Raw genomic sequence first — 24,514 nt, 5'->3', positions numbered from 1 at the left:
CTCTATGCTACACCTGAGGAAGGTGGGTCCAGATACTGGAGAAGCTTGGAACATCCCTACTTAAGACCACAGAATGTGAGCTCAAATCTACAGGGATGCAGAAATCATGTAGCTCCTATGCTGAATATGGGCCCCAAGATCACATCAAACTGATGGGGTTCACAGTCAAAATATTTATACACCTTTCCCATATTAGGGAGCTACTCTCTTCCCTGATCCAGCTTTCTGTCCCTTTTCCAGCCATGACATCATCTCCCTAGACAATAATTAGGATCCACCTGCATATCAGATTTCAGGCTCAGGCAAAAAGGAAAACAAACAAACAAACAAACACACTAGTATAGCCACAGGCCCTTTGGAATATAACTAAAATATCTACAAAATGGAGGACCCCCCCCAACTCTTCATCTGCAGTATTCCAGCCTTTAGGTCCATGATTGCTCAACAATTTGTTTGGTTTTTTATGTTAACTTTCTTTTCAACCACCGGGTTCCAGATGCTAGCATGATGCTATCCAGACTTCCCTGGACAGACAACCCCACCAATGTGTCCTGGAGCTCCGCTTCCCCAGAGCCCTTCCCCACTAGGGAAAGAGAAAAACAGGCTGGGAGTATGGATCGACCTGTCAACGCCCATGTTCAGCAGGGAAGCAATTACAGAAGCCAGACCTTCCACCTTCTGCATCCCCCAAGGACCTTGGGTCCAGACTCCTAGAGGTTTAAAGAATAGAAAAGCTATCAGGGGAGGGGATACAGAGTTCTGGTGGTGGAAATTGTGTGAATGCAGGAAAGTGAGCCCCACCCTAGAGGTTCCAGGACTGGGGGAAATATAGGCTCTGTAGAGGAAGTGGGAGATTCCTGCTGTCATAGGTTTAAGAAGACATAGATAGTTATAGCTATAATCACATTATTTGGCAGTTGGGTTAACTTTGATATATCCCTTTGTTAGGATTTGCTGTATCATATACAGCATCACCATAATTTATGTCCTTTGACATTATTTGTATATAGCTGTGCCACCAGTTGCTTCTGTTCTCCCTGGTCTAAGCTTTTAAGAGAGTCAACATATCAAAGACTCAGCCTATGGTCTGTGCATTAAAACAGTTTGAGAAATTCAAACAATTTTCCCCTCTCATATTAATTAAATAGTGATTTATGTGACTACAAATTAATAGGAGTGTACATAAACACCATTCCCACCACCAAAAGACTGTGTCCCATCCCATCCTCTCTCCTATTCCCCCCCACCCCCCATGAAGCTGAACATCCACCCTCACCCTCAACCCAGGGTTCTTAGTTTGGTGCCCTATTCCAGGGCACTGACAATTTCTTAAGTTCTGTATATGAATGAAATTATTCAGTATTTGTCCTTCTCTCTCTTCTTTATCTCACTTAACATGATGCCTTTCAGGTCTGGGAGACTTCTTTTAGGTCTAACAAGTACTGACCTGGCTGGTGAGTGACCATGACAAGTGGGTAGGTGTTTGGGGTGGTGCTGTGACCCTCCCAGCTCCTCACCACACTCCCCCGCTGTGCACCCAGTTAGGATTCTGTGACTGTCTGAGTAGCAATTGGCCCAGATGAGTGCCCTACCTCAGGACTCATAGAACAACACAAGACAACACAACACCACATTGCACAACACTTCACACACTCGGAGTGCTTCCACATACACAGTTTCATCTTATGAACCTTCTCTCTTTTAAAATTATTTCAGGGTGTAAGTGTATAATTAAAATATCAATTAAGCCAGGTTCAGAAATAAACCAGGCTGTGCTTGAGCATGAATTAAGCAACAAGAAAACACACACACACACAAACACACACACACACACCCCTACCTTCCATAGACACAACAACTAGTTAATCTTGGAGTGGTTGTCCAGAATAAGACCCACAACTCATCTCCCTTCCATCCTAATTTTATTCCCTGTGCTCTCCCTTCTCCTGTTCTTACTTTTATTGTGTTCCCCATCAGGAACAATTTCCCACCTCCAACCTGTCTTCCTATGGAAGATTCTTTTTTTTTTTTTTTCTTAATCTTCAGAACCCTTCAGAGCTTCAGATTTTATACTTTTAAAAATGTATTTTGAGAGTCGGGCGGTAGTGCAGCAGGTTAAGTGCAGGTGGCGCAAAGCACAAAGATCAGAGTAAGGACCCCGGTTTGAGCCCCCAGCTCCCCACCTGCAGGGGAGTCGCTTCACAGGTGGTGAAGTAGGTCTGCAGGTGTCTATCTTTCCCTCCCCCTCTCTGTCTTCCCCTCCTCTCTCCTTTTCTCTCTGTCCTATCCAACAACAACATCAACAACAATAATAACTACAACAGTAAAACAACAAGGGCAACAAAAGGGAATAAATAAATAAATAAATAAATATTTAAAAAAACAAATAAAAATGTATTTTAATGGGGTCAGGTTAAGCGCACGTGGCACAAAGCGCAAGGACCGGTGTAAGGACTCCGGCTCCCCACCTGACTCCCCAAGCGGTGAAGCAGGTCTGCAGGTGTCTATCTCTCCCCTTCTCTGTCTTCCTCTCCTCTTTTGATTTCTCTCTTTCCTAGCCAACAATGAACAACATCAACAACAATAATAATAACCACAACAAGGCTAGAACAACAAGGGCAATAAAAGGGAAAAATGGCCTCAAGGAGTAGTGGATTCATGGTACAGACACTTCTTCTAGCGTTTGCCCTTCTTCCGTAGCCAGTCAACAGCGTCAGGTTGAGCCTGATGTAAAGTTTCGAGACCTCCTTTGAATCTGGAGAGGTGGCAGTCGTTGACTATGTGGGTCATAGTCTGTCTGTAGCCACAGGGGCAGTTCGGGTCGTCTCTGGCTCCCCAGCGATGGAACATAGCGGAGCACCGGCCATGGCCTGTTCGATAGCGATTGAGGAGGGCCCAATCATAACGTGCTAGGTCAAAGCCGGGTTGACGCTTGCAGGGGTCTGTGATGAGGTGTTTGTTCTTCACCTCAGCTGACTGCCAACTCTGTTTCCAAGAGTCTGGAACAGAGAAGTTCAGTGTAGGCGTAGGGGACCAGATTGGGTGACAAGACGTCAAGCGTTGGACAGGGTGGGCGAAGATATCCGTGTATATTGGCAGGTCCGGTCGAGCGTAGAAGTGGGAAATAAACTTAGATGATGCTGCATCCCGACGAATATCTGGCGGGGCGATGTTGCTAAGAACTGGCAGCCATGGAACCAGGGTGGAACGGATGGTTCCAGAAATTATCCTCATGGATTGCTGAGCCCCAGCAATAACCCTGGAGGCAAAAAAAAAAAAAAAGAAAGAAAAAAAAGTATTTTAAGTAGGGTTATTTATTTATCATATGAAAGAGAGAGAGAAAAGAGAACTAGAGCACCACACCAGCATATGCATTTCCTGAGTCTGAATTTAGGACATCATGCATGCAAGCACTATGCCTTACCACCAGTCGAAACCATATATCTATATATCTTTCCTAGTCATTTATATTCCACAGATGAGTGAAACCATCCTGTAGAGCTCCTCTATCTCTTCGTTCACCAAGCATAATCACCTCTAGTTGCATCTGTTGTGTTCCAGGTGATACAATCTCTTCTTTTTTGTCTTTTTTTTTTTTTCCTCCAGGGTTATTGCTGGGCTCGGTGCCTGCACCATGAATCCACCGCTCCTGGAGGCCATTTTTCCCCCTTTTTGTTGCCCTAGTTGTTGCAGCCTCGTTGAGGTCATTATTGCCATTGTTGACGTTGCTTTGTTGTTGGATAGGACAGAGAGAAATGGAGAGAGGAGGGGAAGACAGAGAGAGAGGGGAGAGAAAGACAGACACCTGCAGACCTGCTTCACCACCCGTGAAGCGCCTCCCCTGCAGGTGGGGAGCCGGGGGCTCGAACCGGGATGCTTATGCCGGTCCCTGCGCTTTGCGCCACATGCGCTTAACCCACTGCGCCACCGCCCAACTCCCACAATCTCTTCTTTTTTGAATGAAGAGTAGTGTTCCATTGTACCCTGCAACTTCTTTATCCTGTCATCTATTGTTGGGCACTTAGGTTGTTTCCGTACTGTAGCTACTGTAGCCAGTGCAAATATGAACATAAGGATGCATATACCCTTGGGTTTAGCGCTTCTGTGGCCTTTGGGTATATGCCTAGGAGTGGTATTGCTGGATCTATTTCCATATTTAAGTATTCTCCGAACTTGCAAAAATGAATAATAATAATAACCATCTCTTGGACTTCATGACAGCAGAGGTGGCTGCAGGGCTGTGGGAGGGGCATGGAGTTTTGGAGAAGGGCCTGGAATCTTACAAACACTGTGTATCGGTATGACAATACTTCTGAAATCTTATAATTCTTTTTAACATGGTTAAATCACTAATTGAACATATTGAAAAGATATACATATATGCATTTTAAAAAGAGGTTCTCTGGAAGCAAAACCTATTTGAGACCCTCCCTGATCACTTGTTAGATTTTTTTTAACACCTTTCGTGCTGTGCCTCTCCCCAACCCCTGGAAATTAGCTGCTTCCTCTTGAATGCACCCACAGACCTGCATTCCATCACTTGCCATGCTGTATTCATATTACGTGATTCCTTTTTGTTCATTCTCCTTCAGACTCAGCATCTAAGGGGAGAGCTGTTTGATGATATCAAGTGCCTGCTGTCCTGTCGGTGTTGAAGGCACGTCTGTGACATGAATGAAGAGATGTGCCGAGCACACTTGGTGGTCAGGTGGCGTCCTAGTGGACTGGATTTGTTAGCCCTGCTGCTCTTCACCAACCCCTGCCCAGGAGGCCCCCTGAGGGATGAAACCAGCTCTGAGAACCAAATCTCTCAGTGCAGCCCTGTTTCTGCAGAAGCTGCTTGCCAGGTAAAGAACAAATCATCTCAAGCTTTACAATTTGTTTGCTTTGCTTTCTAACCAGATTTCTTGTTAAAATAAAACAAAACAGAACAAAACACAACAAAACCCACACAAATGCCATTCTCTTTTGAAAATAATAAAAACACCCAGGAAAGATTATGGAGGGTTTGGCTTCTCTAAATGTTTAGTTTCTGAGAAAAACACGAACAAATTGCTTCCGTAGACGGTACATAAGGTGTGTACATGTGTGCACATGTTAGTGTGCATATGATCATGTGTGTCACATACTGATGACATGATGTAGTTGATAGGGAGTTTGGGTTTTGAAAGCCAGGCAGACCCAAGCTCAGTTCCAGTTTGATTGCTCCCCAGCTGTATGACCTGGTGGCTCTGTACCATGGGGATGAAAGATCTATACTGTGAGGTTGTTGCGAAGAACTAAAGGGAATGCAAGAGCCTGGCCACTGTCTGAGAGAAGAGTGGTATGCACAGAGATACAGCACATGCCAAGGTCCTGGGGCCTGCCACATTCAAGAGACAAAAGAGACCTGAACAGGGTATGCAAGGTGAGAAGGAAATGGTAATGAAGCCAGGGTGATTACTAAGTGCAGTTAGACTTTAGATGAAAAAAATTGATGACTCCACAGAACAAGCAGGCCACCTAAAAATATTTATTTCTACCAGGGTTTCACTGGGTTTTGTACAATTCCACTGATCCTAGTAGACTCTCCTCCTCCTCCTCTTCCTTCTCATCCTCCTCTTCCCCACCCCTCCTTCTCCTCCTCCTCCATTTTTCTTCATTTTCAGATAGAGGGTTAGAGACGGAAAGAAAGACAGAGAGGAGGAGAGATACCATAGCACTTCTCTCATTTGCATGGTGCTCCCATGTGGTGGCCAGGGGCTTCGGCCTAGGTGTCCCAACACTTAGGAAACTATGCACTCTACCAATTTCCCAGACCCCCTAAAAATCTTTGCTTGGGCTTTTTTTTTTTTTGCTTTGTTTTGTTTGTTTTAAATTAGATCTTAACCCACTTCTGACTGCTGGCGTGAGCTCTTTGGACTGATTCCCCTCCCACCTCTTGTAGACTATGCAGAAAGGTGAAAGGACAGGCCTGGGGGTTTGGGGAGGCCCCTGTAGTGACTTTTCAGCTAAGTGAGATGGAAAGCCAGTCTCCTCTTCTGCCTCAGCACCGCTTTCTCCTTCTTGCTCCAGGTCAGGAGAAGAAAGTGGTTCATTTTGAGCCTTAGCCCCTTAACTGGGATCCTCCTGGCTCTCATCCCAGTAGGCACACAAACTCTGCTAGACTGTGGCTTTCTGAGAACAAGACTTTGCCCATGTTACTTACCTCTTTCACATGTAACCAGAGCTGGGTACCTCATGGGCATAGTAAATGCCTATTAAATGAATGATCAAGCAGGTGCCCACATTTCTAGGACCTACAGCACCATGGCACATCGACTCATCAGACTTAACCAAAGCCAGTGCTAATGCAATGCTGAGAACCAGTCCACTCTGTTAGTTGGAGTCAGATAAATACTAGAGCACTCACTCACTTAGATTTCTTAACTGGTTGCATGAATCTTGTGTGATTTAGTCTCAGTCACTTCCCGTGAAAACACGGGGGCCAAGGAGTTACTCCATAGAAGGTGTGTCCACCGCACTGCTCTCCGGTAATGACAGGAGGTTCCCCCCACCTTTTTACTAGTGATGAAGGTTTTGTTGGCGATAATTGTATTTTTAGCAGCACAGTTAATGAACTAGCTAAGCGTCAATAGATGGAATCATAAAACCATTAAACACCAAGAGCAATAATGGGAAACAGTGTCTGGTGGTAATGAAGTTAAGAGTCTTTATGAGGTCACTTTATTCCTTTTCTTCCCGGCTCTCTTGCCCTCCTGAGGACGTGGTGACTGCCACTTCTAATTGCTGTTTTGCTAACGTGCACAATGCAATCCATTTTGTGCTTTAATTCAGTGTATTTCTAGAGCCCTCAGGATCATTAAGCCCTCCACCAAGGAGTGAAGCAGAAAGTGGCAGTTAGGAAGTCTTCTAGAAGTGGCCCAGCAGTTCTCAAGAGTGTGAGGACAGCAGCCCAGGCTGTGAGGGAATAATCATTAAAAGCAAAAGCAAACAAAAAGAGCCTGTGAACTTAGTACTGAATCCAAGTTGACAAGCACCAGCACACAAAGTTAAGCCCACGTTGGTCTTCTTTGCAACCTCCAAAGTCACAATAGGTTCACACAAACAGGGCTGAGTGTCCATTGTTATTTTTATCATTAAAGCGTACTTTATAGTTGGGAAGCACTTTTTTTTTTAATTAAAGATTTATGTTTTAATTTCTCTTTTTTCTTTGTGGTGCTGGGATCTTATGTATGCACGATTTCACCATCCCTGGACTGACTTTTTCATTTTGTTGTTGTTGTTGTTTGAGAGAGAGAGAGAGAGAGAGAGAGGCGCCACAGCACTGCTTCACCATCCATGGAGCTTCTCCAAGTGCTGTACATTCTCATGTGATGCCAGGGTTTAAACCTCACACATGATATATTGCATGTTTAAAGTTACTGAATGAGCCATCTCACAGCCCCAACATTTATTTATGTGGTATGAGAGAGAGTGAAAATGAACCAGAGCATAACTCTGGAATAAGTGGTTCTGGGAATTGAACTAAGGACCTTATGCTTGCAAGTATCTGAGATACTTCCGTGGGTCATTAGAAGCATACTTTTATGCATAATTGTCTTTGATCATTGTAACAACCCCAACTGATAAATTATTATTATTGTTGTTATTATTATTGCCACCAGTGTTATCACTGGGGCTGTGTGGCTGCACAATGACTCCACTGCTTCCAAGGGCACAATGACTCCACTGCTTCTTCCTTCCTTCCTTCCTTCCTTCCTTCCTTCCTTCCTTCCTTCCTTGCCTCCAGGGTTATCACTGGGCCTGGGTGCCAGCACTGAGAATTTACAGCTCCTGACAGCCATTTTCCCCCTCTCTCCTCCCTCCCATTTTATTTAATAGAGCAAAGAGAAATTGAGAGGGGAAAGGGAGATAGAGAGGGAGAGAAAAAGACAGACACCTGCAGACTGCTTCACTCATCCTAAAGTGTCTTCCTTGCAGGTGAGGAGCAGGGGCTTGAACCCAGATCCTTGTGTAGGTTCTTGTGCATAGTACTATGTGTGCTTAAGTGGGTGCACCACCACCCAACCCCTCTTCCTTTCTTTGTTGACAGGACAGAGAGAAAAAGAGAAAAAAGGAGGAGCTTCCCTGTTGAAAGTTTTGATTGAAAAGGGCAGTGCTTGACCCCAGGTCCTCAGGCATGGGTCTACAAGGTGCGCCACCACCCAGCCCCTTTATTGCTATTTTGAAGATGCAGAAACTGAAGCTTTTGGCGTTTAAGTGCCTCTGATTAGGTCCCACTGCTAGTGAGAGGCCAAAGCTGCCTTTTTTTCCCTTCTGCCCTGAGTCCTCTTGGGTGCTGAGCCAAAGCGCTTGCCAGTGATTTAAAACTTGCCTAACCTAGGTCATGGAGCTGTTACTTAACTCTATAATTGAGAGCTATTGATTGAGTAGCTAGTTTATTCAGAGAACATAATGATGGGCCAAATAGACTCCTTCCCTGCCCTTACAGACCTCTCTGGGGACAACATTTGGTGAGTTGGGTGATGTGGCAGAGGAAGAACTATGTAGGGGAAACTAGTAGCAAGAGTCCCCAGATTAATCTACTGGGCGGGAAGCCTTCCTAGAAGTAGTGGATAAGCCAGAGGCCTGAAGTGTGAAAGTTAGACAAAGGATAGGGAGGAGTGTTCACAGGTGTGGCTGAAATCTAAGAGGGACTGCTGACTGAGTTACTTACTTATTAATTTATTATTGTTATTGTTATTTTACCACCAGAGTTATTGCTGGGGCTTGATGTCCGCACTACAAATCCACTGCTCCCGGTGGCCATTTTTTTCCCATTTTTCTTTCTTTCTAGTTCTTTTTACTAGATAGAACAGAGAGAAACTGAGAGAGGACAGGGAGATAAAGAGAGGGAGAGAGGGAGTCGGGCTGTAGTGCAGCGGGTTAAGCGCAGGTGGCGCAAAGCGCAAGGACTGGCATAAGGATCCCGGTTCGAGCCCCTGGCTCCCCACCTGCAGGGGAGTCGCTTCACAGGCGGTGAAGCAGGTCTGCAGGTGTCTATCTTTCTCTCCTCCTCTCTGTCTTCCCCTCCTCTCTCTGTTTCTCTCTGTCCTATCCAACAACGACGACAACAACAATAATAACTACAACAATAAAACAACAAGGGCAACAAAAGGGAATAAATAAATAAAATAAAATATTAAAAAAAAAGAGAGGGAGAGAGACACCTGAAGACCTGTTTCACTGCTCATGAAGCAGACCCCCGCAGGTAGGGAGTGGGGGGTTTGAACCCAGATCCTTGTGCTTGGTGATATGTGTGCTTAACTAGGTGCACTACTGCCCAGCCTCCTTAATTTATCACTTTGGGCTTTCAGGTTTATTTTTTGTGTTTGTTTGTTTATTGTTGGAGCTTCACTTTCACATCTGCATGACTCCACTATCCTGGCAGACTGACTCCCCTCTCTCTCTCTGTTTTTTTCTCTCTCTCTCCCTGTCCTTTTTTTTTTTTTTTTTTTGAGGCAGATGGTGATAGACACAGAGGAGAGACACTATAGCACTGCTCCACTAGTGGCTCAGAAAGCCTACCTTCATGTGATACTCCCATGTGGTGGCTGGGGGACTCGAACCTGGGTCCTCACACATAGTAAAGTGTGTGTTCCACCTGTGACCCATTTCCCGTCATCTCCCTGAGTAACTTCTCTATTTAGGCAGTTACATCAATTGATTGGACTATGGAACTGAGCTCATGTCAGCCTGGGGCGGGGGAGGGGGGGAAGAGGAATTAGAGATGCCATCAGGTTTCTGGCTCAGCACGCGGTTGTGGTTGTGGGGGTGATTGTGCATCATTTTCTATGACAAGAAATGTGGGAGGAGCCTCTGGCTGGAGGTGGGGTGGGATAATACAGTGATCGTTGGACCTGTCTACCCTCTTAAAAAATGAGCCCTGGCAGGGGTAGATAGCATAATGGTTATGCAAAGAGATTCTCATGCCTGAGGCTCCAAAGTCCCAGGTTCAATCCCCTGCACCACCATAAGCCAGAGCTGAGCAGTGCTCTGGTAAAAAAAAAAAAATTGAATAAAAAAATGAACTCTGAAAGACTGTTTAGGTGCTCAGGCATTGGAGTATCTCAGGGCTAAGAAATGAGGGAAACTCCCTAGAGATACACAGTGTTAATTCGCACATCAAGGCCACCCACCAGGCCTGTGTCCACTCAGCTTCCACTCCACTGAGAATCCAGGAGATAAGAGTGAAGCCTCCGAATGCTCACCCACTGCAAAGATCAGGCAGAACACAAGGAATTCCATAGGGGCACATGTACATGACACCCCTTTATTTAATTTAACAGAATCATCTGTCTCCGGAAAGGATGTACAACCTGGTTTAACAGGAGCTCGTGTCATCCGGACCTAATAGAGAGCGTGGCTGTGAATCCTGTAGACTCCAACTGCCTGCTCCTCCTCTCACTTCTGACTCTGCCGGGGTCAGTTTGAAGTTTGGCAGAGGAGCACATCTATGTTGCTGACTATCTGACCAGAACACAGAGACACACACCTCCTGCCCCCAGCAAGGAGAGAGGCTAATTGAGAGAAATTCAGTAGGTGAGGGCTTCCAGAGCCGCCTGGGCTCTGGTCCTAGAAAAGCTAGAGGCAAAGGTGTGATTTCCACCCACCCAGCCATCTGAGAAAGAGGGATTTCGGTGGACCAAGAGTAGAAGGAGGGTGGATGGAGGCAATGAGAATGGATGGGAGGGTCCACAAGAGCAGCTGTCCTCATTAGTTTGTTTCAGTGCTTTGTGTGAGTTCTGCTGCTGTCCACTTAGAGCTGTGCTGCTGTTTATATAATATAATATAATGAGTATTAGCCATGCTAATTGGTCTGGCTCAGGGGACAGGTGTCAGTCAGGTTTGCGGATTTGAGTTTCAAGATGTGAATTTGAGGGGGGCACACTCAGTTTATAATAACATGCATCATATGATATATCTCCTTTTGGAGAGAGAGTGGGTGGAGACTCCAGTCACCCTTCCCAGCACAGTAGAATACAGGGCTGTCTTCTGTTTGGTGGGCTTGTGGGGGATGAGGGGCACTGTGTGTGAACGGGTCCAGAACTGCTGTCTGTGCCAGTGAACAGGACTCTGGTATCTGGTGCCCAGGGTCCCCGTGAAGTGTTTGTGAAGCCTTATAATCTGTTAGGACAAACAACTCCCCAGGAATATCTGTATCTGTGACAATTTGTGAACACCCAGCCATTCATTCTACCAGTATTGTTATTTGAATACCCGCACTGTATTGGAAGCTGAGAACCCCCCAATGGTAGGCAAGATAAGCAGCTTATGTTCTAGTCATGGGAAAAGATATCAATCACATAGCTAAATATGTTATCAGCAGTTGAGTTCTATACTAGGAAAGAAAGTATACAGGGAGGGATTGTGTGTGTGTGGTTAGATTTGGTCCTGCAGAGGGTGTATTAAAGGCTTCCTGAAGAAGTGAGTGTTAAGCTAAAATCTAAAAGATCTACTAGGTTTTAACCAGATACAGGAAGTGTGTGATTGGAGCTTAGAGAGGAGGGCTGAGCAGGAGGGAGGCAAGAAGGGTAAATACGGGCCAAGTTCTGTTAAAATTCTGCAGGCAAGGCACCTGGGTGAACGTACACATTACCATATGCAGGGGCCTCTGCTCCTCACCTGCAGGAGGGATGCTTCACAAGTGGTAAAGCAGGTCTGTAGGTCCTTCTCTCTCTCTCTCTCTCCTTCTCCCTCCTCTCTCAATTTCTCTCTGTCCTAGCAAATAAAAGAGAAAGATAAAAATCAAACAAAAAGACTTTACGAGTTACTAAAGTAGCTTACACTTGTAACTTGCACAACAGAAAACCATTGAAACTTTTTTTTCCTAGTGATTTAATAGTGGTTTACAAGATTATAATATTACAGGCTATAGTTCCACATCATACTCACCACTAACGTTCTGTGTTCCCCACTTACCCAAGATAATCCAATAGTTCTCACAAAGTCTTAGATAGTGCTTGTTTACCTCTTTTTTTTTTAATCCCCCCAAGGTCATGTGTTTCAGTTCTCTAGATTCCACATATGAATGAAACCATCTGGTAATTGCCTTTCACTTCTGATTTTGGTAATCATAATCACCTCTATTTAGTCTTTTTTTTTTTAATCCCATAACTTCTTTATCCAGTCATCTGTAATGAGCATTTAGGTTGCTTCCACTCTTTGACTGTTGTGAATAACACAGCTACCAATGTAAAATTTTAACCAGGAAAGCCATGTGAAGTGATTTGCATAAAAACAAAATTACTGCTGTTTGGAAGTGATCTGGATGAGAGCAGGAAAACTAGTGGCTGGGGTGTGTGTGTGTGTGTGTGTGTGTGTGTGTGTGTGTGCCTAGCAGTCTTGCAGACTGAACAAGCACTAGCAGCAGCTGGGTTAGAGCTGGCCGTGGATATGGACACTAGGAAGGGTCAGAGGACTACAAGTAGGTAAAATCAGCAAGACATGAGTGGATGGCATGAGGTAGGGTAGCAGATGTAGCAACTTGTTTCTAAGTGTAGTGACAGCCCTTTCTGAAGCTTCCCAAACTGTTCACTGGATCACATAGGATAACTTCACTCGCAAGACAGAAACCCCCAACTCTGGTGGAAAACAGGAACCATTTCAAACCAAAAAAGGCAACAAGTTCCTGGGCAATGAAACTAGAGCCAGAGCCCAGCTTCTCTCCTCCTCACCTTGCTGAATTCATCCTGAGGCCCCCTTTCCTTGTGGTAGGATGGGCTCAGCTTTTCCTGACTTGAGATGAGCTAGACCCCATCCTTCTCGGGTCCAAGTGACTAAAATGAGTAGAGAGTCTGCCCTGTCAAGTAATCTCTGTCTGGATGATGGGGTTACATAATGGCTCAGGCAACTCCGCATTTTGCTCTGGACTGGACTGGAACCATCTCCTGCCAGGAGTAGGTAGGTGACCTAACCTGGGCTTCTGTTAGTTGGGAGGTTAGGGGGCTCTTAGTGGCCTCATGGTGTCCTGGACCAATGAGTTCAGGGTTATTGCTGGGGCTCAGTGCCTGCATGACTCTATAGCTCCTGGCAGCCATTTTTTTCCCTTCCTCCTCTTGTCCTGCCAAGGAAACTGTAGGTGGGGCTTGAAGTTCAGTAAATCTAGGCTTTTTTTTTTTTTTTTTGCCTCCAGGGTTATTGCTGGGGCTCGGTGTCTGCACTATGAATTTAATGCTCCTGGGGGGCCATTTCCTCCCTCCATTTTTGTTGCCCTTGTTGTTATTGTTATTGCTGTTGTTGTTGGATGGGACAGGGAGAAATCAAGAGGAGAAGACAGAAAGTGGGAGAGAAAGATAAACACCCACAGACTTGCTTCACTGCCCGTGAAGGTGACCCCTCTGCAGGTGGGGAGCCGGGGGCTTGAACCGGGATCCTTAACGCCAGTCCCTGCTCTTCGCTCCATGTGCACTTAACACACTGCGCTACCTACCACCCGGCCCCCAAGTGCTAATTTTTAAACTGAAAATTTTGTATGGCATGTGAATGATGTGATGATTATCCAAATAGTCCCTGGCAGAAAAAGAGTTCTCCATCTTTACTCTAAATAGAAGATGAAAAACAGAAAGAGACAGGCAAAGCAAGAAACAGAGAGTGAAGACACCGTGGGACCATTTCACTGCTTGTGAAGCATTTCCTGTACAGGGACTCCCATGTGGTGGCCTGGGGCTCTATGCACATGGTAGTGGGTGCTCTACCGGGTGAGCCATCTGTCAGGCCCCCTAGATTTCAAATTTCTTAGACTAATAAATACAGTAAAGGTGTGGGTGAGGGAAAAGGCAATAGGATTGCCAACTTTTCTTTCTTCTTCTTTTAAACCTAGTAGTAACATTAAACCAAATCACTTTCTACTGTCTCTCATCATTTCATCAGAAGAACATATTTAAAAGCAACAAAGGATAAGAAGCTTTTAAGTTTAGTGAATTTAGAATTACGAAAGCTTGTTCTTGTTCCTTCTCATTCCTCTTATCTGAAATTTGGGAACCACTCTCTCAGACTACTTTGAACCACATAAGACAGAAGTTCTTTTTTAAATTTTTTATTGAGGTAATGCTGCTTTACAACACTGTTTATAGTTTTAGGAGTACAGGCCACACCTCTTAAAAGGTATATTATCACACCATGTCCACCACTGAAGTACCATAATCCTTTATTTCTCTCCATTGAACCCCTTCCACCTGCGCTCCCCACTTTCCCTCTGGCAACCTCAGAGCTGTAGTCATAACCCAAGGGCTTATTTTAGTTTAGTTTGTTCTGTTCCTTTGCTTCTTAATAACGCACATATGAGTGAAATCATCTGGCATTTGCCTTTCTTCTTCTGACTCACTCCACTTAGCATAGTCCCCTCAGGTTCCATCCATGTTGTTACAAATAGCAAGATTCCATCTGTTTTTTATAGTTTAGTAGAACTCCCTGTATACATACAGATACCACATCATAAATAGGGAAACATTTTTTCCAAGGCAGTGCAAGGAGCTGAACTCATGTGAGGCACATACTCTACTGCTGTGTTGCCTCCCTGCCACCCCCATCTTTTCTATCCAGTCATATTATTGAACACTGAAGTTGTTTGTATTGACATATCTCGACTATTAGATATAGTGATACAAAGAACATAAGAGAGCAGGAGTTGGGCGGTAGCGCAGCAGGTTAAGCGCATGTGGCGCAAAGCGCAGGGACCGGCTCAAGGATCCTGGTTCGAGCCCCTGGTAGGGGAGTCACTTCACAAGTGGTGAAGCAGGTCTGCAGGTGTCTGTATTTCTCTCCTTCTCTCTGTCTTCCCCTCCTCTCTCCATTTCTCTCTGTCCTATCCAACAATGACGACATCAACAACAATAATAGCTACAACAACAATGGAAACAACAAGGGCAACAAAAAGGAAATAAATATTAAAAAAAAAGAACATAAGAGAGCATATATCTTTTTTCTTTTTGCCTCCAGGGTTGTTGCTTGGGCTCAGTGCCTGCACTATGAATCCAGCTCAGTGCCTGCACTATGAATCCACTGCTACTGAAGGTCATTTTTTCCTTTTTGTTGCCCTTGTAGTTATTATTATTGTTGTCGTTATTGTTGGATAGGACAGAGAGAAATGGAGAAAGGATGGGAAGACAGGGGGAGAGAAAGACACCTGCAGACCTGCTTCATGGCTTGTGAAGGGACCCTTCTGCAGGTGGGGAGCCATGGGCTCAAACCGGGATCCTTACGCTGGTCCTTGTGCTTTACACTTTCTTCTTCTAGCATTTGCCCTTCTTCCATAGCCAGTCAACAGCGTCAGGTTGAGCCTGATGTAAAGTTTCGAGACCTCCTTTGAATCTGGAGAGGTGGCAGTTGTTCACTACGTGGGTCATAGTCTGTCCGGAGCCACAGGGGCAGTTCGGGTCGTCTCTGGCTCCCCAGCGATGGAACATAGCGGCGCACCGGCCATGGCCTGTTCAATAGCGATTGAGGAGGGCCCAATCATAACGTGCTAGGTCAAAGCCGGGTTGACGCTTGCAGGGGTCTGTGATGAGGTGTTTGTTCTTTACCTCAGCTGACTTTACACCATGTGCGCTTAACGTGCTGTGCTGGTGTTTTCATATTACTTGGACAGACATATAGTAGTGGAATTTCTGGATCCTATAATAGTTCTGTTTTTAATGTTTGGAGGAGCCTCCAGACTGTAAGCACAAGCCCCAAACTGGATCTGTTGAGCACCTGGGGTCTGTGGATGGGAAGTCAAAATCCAGAGCTTCATTTCTATCTTGTTTGAAATGGAGCATCTCCTTCCATTATAACTATGACAACAAATAGATAATATTAGCAAAAACCAGTGTTTTTTGTCATTAGTTGAAATCACAAATATTTTCATATCACGTTGCAGTTGTTGTTGACATCTGGAAATGTCACTGACGCCCACTACTACTTGGAAATCACAGAAGCTATGAGACCAGCTGGTAGTCATGGAGAGACCACTATCTGATAGCTCTGAACAGAGGCAGGGTGCCTGCTTGGAGCCAGTGTCCTCAGGGAGGCAACCCAGGGGAACATTCCACCATTCCTTAGCTGTCATTGTTTATGGGCCCTTATGCAGAAGGAGTTGCATTCTTTTCATTGTCATGTAAGTTTAACTCATTCTGACATGAGTATTTCACCCTCATTTTATTAACGCAGATGAGTTCAAACCTGTCCGCTGAGCTGTGATGTTTAGAACATCCTGCGATGGCTAAGGGACAGTATAGTGACATGGGCCACGTGCTGTATGGTCTGTTTTGTGAAGAGCAGAAGTCGTTTGATTAGTTTCTTTCAGCTCTTCCACGTGCCGTCTACAGTTCATGAATTGCTCTTGTACTGTTACTCTGTGAAAATGCCACACGTTTAAAAAACACCTATGTGGAAAATGGTGACAAGATGAGGAATGTGAGTCATTATGTCTAAAAAGTCATGGGGAGTCAGAAGAACTATAGCTAATTTCCAGGGAGGACAGGGCCACTGAGAGACCGCTGTAATCTCCCCCCCACCGCCAGTCTGTACAAAGGTTAAAAGACATTAAGAGTGCAGAGAGTAGCTAATTGTAAAACCTGCCTTATTTTACTCACTTGTCATACAATTTAATGAATATTTTGTACTTTACTTAATTAACATACAAATTATTCCCTCCTATGTAGATTTATCAAACAAATTACTTAGGAACCACCAGCTCAAGATTACATTTCAGGGGAACCAAAATATTTTAGCTTTATTTATTATTTATTTCTTAGAGACCCAATTTATCTTGAGCTTGCAGAGAAAAGGCTGATGAGAGCTGTGTACCTGCTTTCATTTACATTAACGAAATAGTGGGATATAAAAGCTGCGGTGATTTCTTTCTATCTTTTTGTGTGTGTGTGTGTGTGGAAATATTCTTGAGAATGAAATTTTAAGGCTAGGGGACTGAAAGAATACCTCATGTCTGTCCATGTAGAGAAAGCAGACAGAGAGTCAAAGGGTTTGTGTATTTCTAAATGGGGGGGAGGGGAGGTTTCAGTTTTAAAAAGTTGGTATCCTCAGAAATGTGAATTTGCCATCTCATTTCTCCGGGAAGCATTCTTTTCCCCCATTTCAGACATATATATGAAACCAGAGTACTGCTCAGCTCTGACTTACAGTGGTGCTGGGGAATAGAACCTGGGACTTTGGAGCCTCAGGCATGAAAGTCTTTTTGCATGACCTTTATGCTATCTCCCCTACCTCAGGAATCATTCTTGCATCCTTGACGTTTTTTACCAGGTTCCAAACTGCAGAAGATGCACATCACTAAAACCTTATACCCTGCAAGTGCAGAGTGGGCCAGAAGTGACTTCAGTCAAGTGAGGTGCTTCTATGAAGATCTTGGCATTTTTGAAGCAGGTTAGGAAGGAACAGGCAGCTTACTGCTCCCCTTGGTAAGCTACTAGGTGAAAATGTAGACATATTTTCAATGTAGCCATCTCCTTACTTTATTCTTCAAAACCTGGCTAGCATCAACAAAGAAGAATTATTGATGTGTGGGTCCTTTGGAAACTATAAAAATTGCTACAGTTTTAGAAACTGTTTAAGGTGTTTTTTTTTTTTTTTGTCAAGTAAATATGACTGGAACACACACACACACACACACACACACACACACACACACATTATGCCATTGCCAGAGCTTCAGTGCTCCTTGAAGACTCTGAAAGAGACAGAGAGAGAACCACACTACAGCACTGAAGCATTCTTCATTGTGGTGGGTGGGGTCAGATTCAAATTTGGGCTGTGGACACACAAAGCAGGTTCACTTCCCAGGTGAGCCTATTTTGCTTGCCCTGGACAGAAAAATATTAACTCTATACTTAGGAGCCCCTGTCCAGTTGCTATGTTAGGGCAAAAGGGAGCATGTTCTGTGTGCTCACTTGATGCATTTAACATCAAGAGACATCTTCCTGCTCTTTCAGAAATCCCAAGAGGAGTTTAGTCCACAATCAGCGATGGAAGTCATCAACTTTATCAAAAGCTTATCTCTGAACCACGGCTCTTTTACAGGTTTTGTTAAGAAAGGATAACAGAAAGCGAAACAGGGCCTATATACCACAGAGAAGCTCACTGACTTTCAAGAGGATTTTTTTTTTTCTAAAAGAATAAGAAATGCATTCTTTTAAAATGTTTTCACTATTTGTCACCACTGGGGCTTCCTTGCTCCAGATTGACTTTTTAAACTAGAGACAGAGACAGAGAGCCCTGGGACTAGTTGTGGGGGTGTGGGGGTGGGGGTAACCATAGCATCAAAGCTTTCTTCAGTGGGTCAGATGCATGAACTCAGGGTCTTATGTCTGTGTGGTTCTACTGAGTGACTTTCTGAGCTTATTTATATCTTTATTTTTTAATTTAAAGGGAGAGAGGGAAGGAGAGGCACCATTACATCACTCCACCATCTGGTGGAGCTCCCTGGTGTCATCACTGTGCTCCTATGAGGTATCAGAGCTTGAACCCAGGGTCTTGCATCCGGGAAAGCATAGTCTATAGCATGAGTTACTGCCCTTTCCCCCGGCTGATGAATGTAGCCATACAAATGAGATGACTCCATTCAGAGTCCTGATATCACCATTACAGACCCTTCTGAAGCACCTTCGCTAGTTACTGCTGCTCGAGGTTGACATCATTTGCAAACTTTCAAATGCTGGAGGAACTACTTTTCCTCAATGGAGTTGAGTTACATATTTTGTCAATTTACTTGATAAAAAAAATTCTGAACACCTGGAACCACTTTAGAACTCTTTCAAAAGTTAGTTCTGAAAAAAAAAAGTTCTGTCTTAATGGCATCAAAATCGAACCCTAGATTCACATTTCTTTTTCTTTCTATTCTAAGTTGTGTCAAAGGTGTTGACTTTGTTTAAGATGAATTTGTTGGTCTTAGGACAAAACTCTGCTATATCTAGGGTTTCACTAAAAGGCTTTGGAGAATTTGGGGTACTTAAGAAACACTTTTCTTTGTCAGGGAGCTGTGGAAGCTTTAATTTCATTTATAACACTTTATCTTTGAGGATTGGATTTTTAGCATGGTTACCAGAAAAAAAATTAAATCAGGGTGGGAGTAGATAGCATAATCGTTATGCAAAGAGACTGTCATGCTTGAGGCTCTGAAGTCCCAGGTTCAATCTCCCGCAGCACCATAAACCAGAGCTGATCAGTGATCTGGTTAAAAAAAAATTAAATTCATTTAAATTTCCAACAGGATTGTGCTATACCTTCTTGAAGACCAGCCCTCTATTTCAAGTTCTTATTCAAGGTTATCAAAACCAACCTTTGTCTGGATTCACCTTTAAAAATAGAAATTCTAGGGCTGGTGAAGTAGTTTAGTTGGATAATGCTCTGCTCTGCTATGTGCACATACCAGGTTTGAGCCTGGCCTCCACTGCATTGAAGGAAGCTTTGGTCCTGTGATCTCTCTCTCTTTCTCTTCTCTCTGTCACTTCCCTTTCTCCATCTAACAACAAAACAAAACAAATTGAAATTCTACTTACCTTTGTATTTCGAACATGTTTTATTATTTTTTTTTCTAGTGTGGTACAAAGAAGCATATATATTACTATATAAGAAAATAGTTGGGGGGGCAGGCGGTGGCACACCTGTATAAACACACACATAACAGTGCACAAGGACCTAGGTTCAAGCACCTGTCCCCACCTGCAGGGGAAAAGCTTCACAAGTGGTGAAGCAGTGCTGCAGGTGTCTCTCTGTCTCTCTCCCTCTCTATCTCCCCTCCCTCTCAATTTCTTTCTATCTCTATTCAATAATAAGTAATTAAAAATATTTTTAAAAAAGAAAAGAAAAGATTTGGGATTGGGTGATGGTATACTTGATTGAGTGCACACATTACTATGTGCAAAGACTTAGGCTCAACCCCTGGCCCTCACCTGAAGGAGGAAAGCCTCACTGGGAGTGAAACAGTGCTACAGATGTCTCTCCCTCTCCCTATCTATCTCTCCTTCCTCTCTCAATTTCATTCTGTCCTAGCCAAAAAGTAAATAAATAGAAAACAAAAAGAACATATTTAACGAATGGTATTTTGGGGAGCAGGTAGTAGCATACCGGGTTAAGTGCACATAGTGCAAAGTGCAAGAATCCCAGTTCAAGCCCCCAACTCCCCACCTGCAGGGGTTCACTTCACAAATGGGGAAGGAGGTCTGCATGTGTCTGTCTTTCTCTCCCCTTCTCTCTCAATTTCTTTCTGTCCTATCCAACAACAACGGCAGCAACAACAGCAACAACAATGGGAAAATGTTGGTCTTCAGTGCAGGCACTAAGCCCCAGCAATAACCCTGGAAGCAAATAATAATAATAATAATAATAATAATAATAATAATAATAATTTTCTAAGTGGATTTCAGCAGACTTAGGTTTTGATAATCCTGTGTATTTATTTTATATATTGAAATACAATATTGTAAGAAAGTTCTATAGGCCTTACCACTCTGCCCCAGGAGCCCATGATGTAAAAAAAAAAACCAGTCCAGAATGCCTAATCTAAGAGGCAGTGGTCAACTGATAATGGTCTCGAGTTGCTTAAATGTGGGGAAAGCAATTTTGCTGTATATGCTGGTGGGAGATAGAGAAAGAAAGAAATACTCCTTTCACCTGACACTCAGCCTGTTACAAAATGCTCCTGGGCTTCCAGATAGATGCCAGCTCCAACACATCCAGGACAAAAGAGGAAGGGAGGGGAATAATACCAGCTACAAAATAAGAAGACATTTCTTCCTATTTTTCCTATAATAACTAATCTTAGGAAAGTGGTCCCTTTTTATTCAGTCCACAATTCTGGAAGTGAATTGTGCCACTAAGTTGTGGAGGGCAGTGTCTGGGGCTTCAGAGGAGAGGTTCTTTGTCATTGTTCCTTCCCTTGAAGAGTTAACAATCAACTTGTGGAGGCAAAGCAAATATACAACACAGTTAAGGTGAATTAAATGCAAGGGTAGATGGTGTCTTGAGAAAAAAGTACCTGCTGAGTTTTTCATCATAGGACCCCAAGAGTCCACAATATTGGTTGACACAGGATGTGCTAGAAAAATCACCTTTAAATGAATAAATTGATGAATGAATTTTTAATGTGGCATAGTGGTATAAGAGTAATGCATGGGGAGTCCGGCTGTAGTGCAGCGGGTTAAGCGCAGGTGGCACAAAGCACAAGGACCGGCATAAGGATCCCGGTTCAAACCCCGGCTCCCCACCTGCAGGGGAGTCGCTTCACAGGCGGTGAAGCAGGTCTGCAGGTGTCTGTCTTTCTCTCCTCTTCTCTGTCTTCCCCTCCTCTCTCCATCCAACAATCTCCATCTCTCCTCTCTGTCCTATCCAACAACGACGACAACAACAATAATAACTACAACAATAAAAAAAAAAACAAGGGCAACAAAAGGGAATAAATAAATAAAATTTAAAAAATATCAAAATTAAAAAAAAAGAGTAATACATGTTCATTAGTGAAAACTTAAAGGTACAAAAGAACATGAAATGTAAAAAAGTCAAATTTCTGTGTTCTGTGTCTTTCATACACATGCACACACACACACACACACACACACATTTTCTCACTCTCCTTTACATTTATTATTTTTTCTAAGAACAAAATTGGGACCTGAATTTTACAGCCTGATTTTTTTCTCTTAAAATTATATTGTGGACATTTTTCTGTGCCATTAAATATTCTTCCGAACATTATTTTTAATAGCTTCATCACAGAGTATTCTATAAATAAATCATGGTGTAACATAAGTTATTAGCTACTTTCCTATTGTTAGGCATTCCTGTTGGACACATTTTATAACACCAAGAACTGCTTTTATTTGCTGTTTGCTCTGTTCCAGCTATTGTGTTGAGCCTTTTCCTATTGTACATAACCTTGCCTAGAATTCTCAATGATCCAGTGAGGTAGAATTCATTATACCCACTTTTTAGAGTGAAAACCTGAAAGTCAGAGGAACAAGATGCCAAAGGTCATGCTGTAAGAAAATGGAGGAAGCTAGGATCCAAGCTCAGGTCCCGTTTCATCTCAAGGCGGGTCATCCTATGCCCTCATCCCTTCCACCCACTCTCTAAGCAGGTGTAAGAGGGCAGGTAATGAAGTTGAGAAACAAGTCTCAGAGTGGTGGCAAGAGGCCTAGAAGATTGTGCATGATTGTTGCCGAAGAACTGATGTGTGGGGACAACTTAGAATATACTTCTCCCGAGTGACACAGTGAAAGCCCAGGGGGGCCTGTGTTAAGACAGTATTTCAACAGTCTTCTTCTTCTAGCGTTTGCCCTTCTTCCATATCCAGTCAACAGCGTCAGGTTGAAAGCTGTCAGGAGCTGCTTGTTGCTGGCTTTGAAAGTGACTGGGATCCATGTGGATTCAGTCGGCTAGGAAGGATCATCAGTTTCCCCAATGAATGGGTACTCACGGGATGCACCACGAGAAGGTCGATCCAATGCATCCCAATTTCAACAGTGAGAAGGGGGAAAAGACCTGTTCTGAGCATAGTGCTCCCTACTGTGTGCTAGTGCAGTGACACCTGCTTTTATTTCTTCCAGATTTCCAGAGTCATCTAGTAGCCCTCCTACAAGTGGATGAAGACAGAGCAGCATAAAAAGCTTCAAAGGATGCAGCCTGGGAGGTGGTATGGCGAATAAAGCTTTGGACTCTAAGGCACGAGGTCCCAAGTTTGATTTCCAGCACAGCGCGTGCCAGAGTGATGCTCTGGTTTTCTCTCTCTCACCATCCCTATCACTAACAACAACAACAGAGCAGTTCTGCTCCTAAGCACCCCTGCATCCCTCATCTGTGTAGGATAAGAAAGGAGCTCTGAGGCTTGCGAGGACTGAGAGGCAGAAGTGCAGGTAACCAGTGCATGGCTGTGACTTGAGCTGAGCACAGACATTCAGTGGAGAGAAGCTGGGGGTAAATTTAAGTCACCAACTGTCCTGGTGCACTCAGTATTCAGGGTTTTTTATTTATTTATTTTTTTTTTATGCAAGGCTTTCAGTGATAAAATGAGGAAACTTTCAAGCAAAATGGATCAGCTGGTCATCTCTGAGCTGGAGTGGCTGGTTGAAGGAAGTCAGTGATGTATACAGTGCTGTTTCCTGTGCTCACCTCAGTTCCTCACCCTGGCAGTTTATCTTCCCCTCTGCCCCTTAGCAAAATTAGAACCTTAGGTGGGGCCCAGGAGGTGGCACACCGGGTTAAATGCACATGGTGCGAAGTGCAGGAACCGGTACAAGGATCCTGGTTGGAGCTCCCGGCTTCCCACCTACGAGGGGGGGGGGGGGGTAGTGAAGCAGGTCTGCAAGTCTTCAGTCTAACGCTCTCCCAACTGAACTATTTTGGCTCTGGTATCTACCTTTCTTTCTCCCTCCCTGTCCTCCCCTTCTCTCTCGCGATTTCTCTCTGTCCTATCCAACAACATTAACAGCAACAACAATCACATCAACAACAGCAATGGAAAAAGATGGCCACTAAGAATAGTGGATTGTAGTGCAGCCACCGAATCCCAGCGATCACCCTGGAGGCAAAGAAAACAAAACCAAAAAAGCCACAGGTAACCATGTCCTAACAGGCTGTAAGATTACTTTCGGTTCAAACCTCTCTCCCGGGCTACTAAAGGTCCGGTCTTGTCCCAAAGTCTGTTCTCAGCTCAACAACCTAAGTGATCCTTTCCGATTTTTTTCTCTCCTTAAAAACTAGTGTATACGCAGTAAAACCCACCTGTATTAGTAGGCAGTTCTCCATATTTTGACAAGCACACTCAGTGGTTTAGCTATCACTGTAATGGAGGTGGAGAACAGTCCCACCACCCTGTTCTCTTACTCCCCATCCCTGGTAACCAGAGTTGTTTTCTGCTGTATAAATAAAATGGCATAAATAGAATGGCATTTTTTTTTTCCTAAGGTGACTACAAATTCAACATGATTTCAATCCAAATCTCTGCAGGAAATGTGGAAATCAGTATGCTATATATATTTCTTAAGATAGGAGAACTGGTTTAGACACAAACAATTTTGTGAAGAACACAGTTATTGCAGGATGTCATATGTCAGTAGAACATCAGTTAGCATGTAGTCCTAGTGGATAATGATGTTGAATGTTTATTCATGTGCTTATCATCATGCAAAGTGCCTATTCAGTTCTTTAGCCCATTAAAAAATGGGATTTTTTTTCTATTATTGAGCTTTGAGGATGTTTTATATATTGTTTCAAGATCTTTATTAGATAGGTGATTTACAAATATTTGTTCCCACTCAGTGGCTTATCTTTTCATTCTTGTAACAGTGTCTGTAGAAGAGCAGAAATTCCTAATGCTGCTGAAATCTAGTTTATTTGTTTAGATAGAGCTAGAGAAGCAAAGGAGAGAGGGATGGAGGCAAGGAGGAAGACAGACAGATAGACAGACAGACAAGACCACAGCACCAAAGTTTCCTTCAATGTAGTGGGGGCCAGACTGTTACTGGGTCACAGACATGGGAAAGGAGTGAACTATTCAGCT

General features: G+C 43.8%; 1 long non-coding RNA gene across 1 annotated transcript in view; it reads left to right on the top strand.

The window, feature by feature from the left end:
* Nucleotides 1-23,263, top strand: part of LOC132535003 (uncharacterized) — a 175,539-nt gene extending 152,276 nt beyond the window's left edge. Inside the window, exon 7 of the long non-coding RNA XR_009546779.1 lies at nucleotides 22,563-23,263. This is a non-coding gene — a long non-coding RNA (uncharacterized LOC132535003). The remainder of the gene's footprint in view (nucleotides 1-22,562) is intronic.
* Nucleotides 23,264-24,514: the final 1,251 nt, after the last annotated feature.

The sequence above is a fragment of the Erinaceus europaeus genome, chromosome 20, assembly GCF_950295315.1.
Source record: "Erinaceus europaeus chromosome 20, mEriEur2.1, whole genome shotgun sequence".
Lineage (NCBI taxonomy): Eukaryota > Metazoa > Chordata > Mammalia > Eulipotyphla > Erinaceidae > Erinaceus > Erinaceus europaeus.
This window is presented reverse-complemented; position numbering and strand designations above follow the sequence as displayed.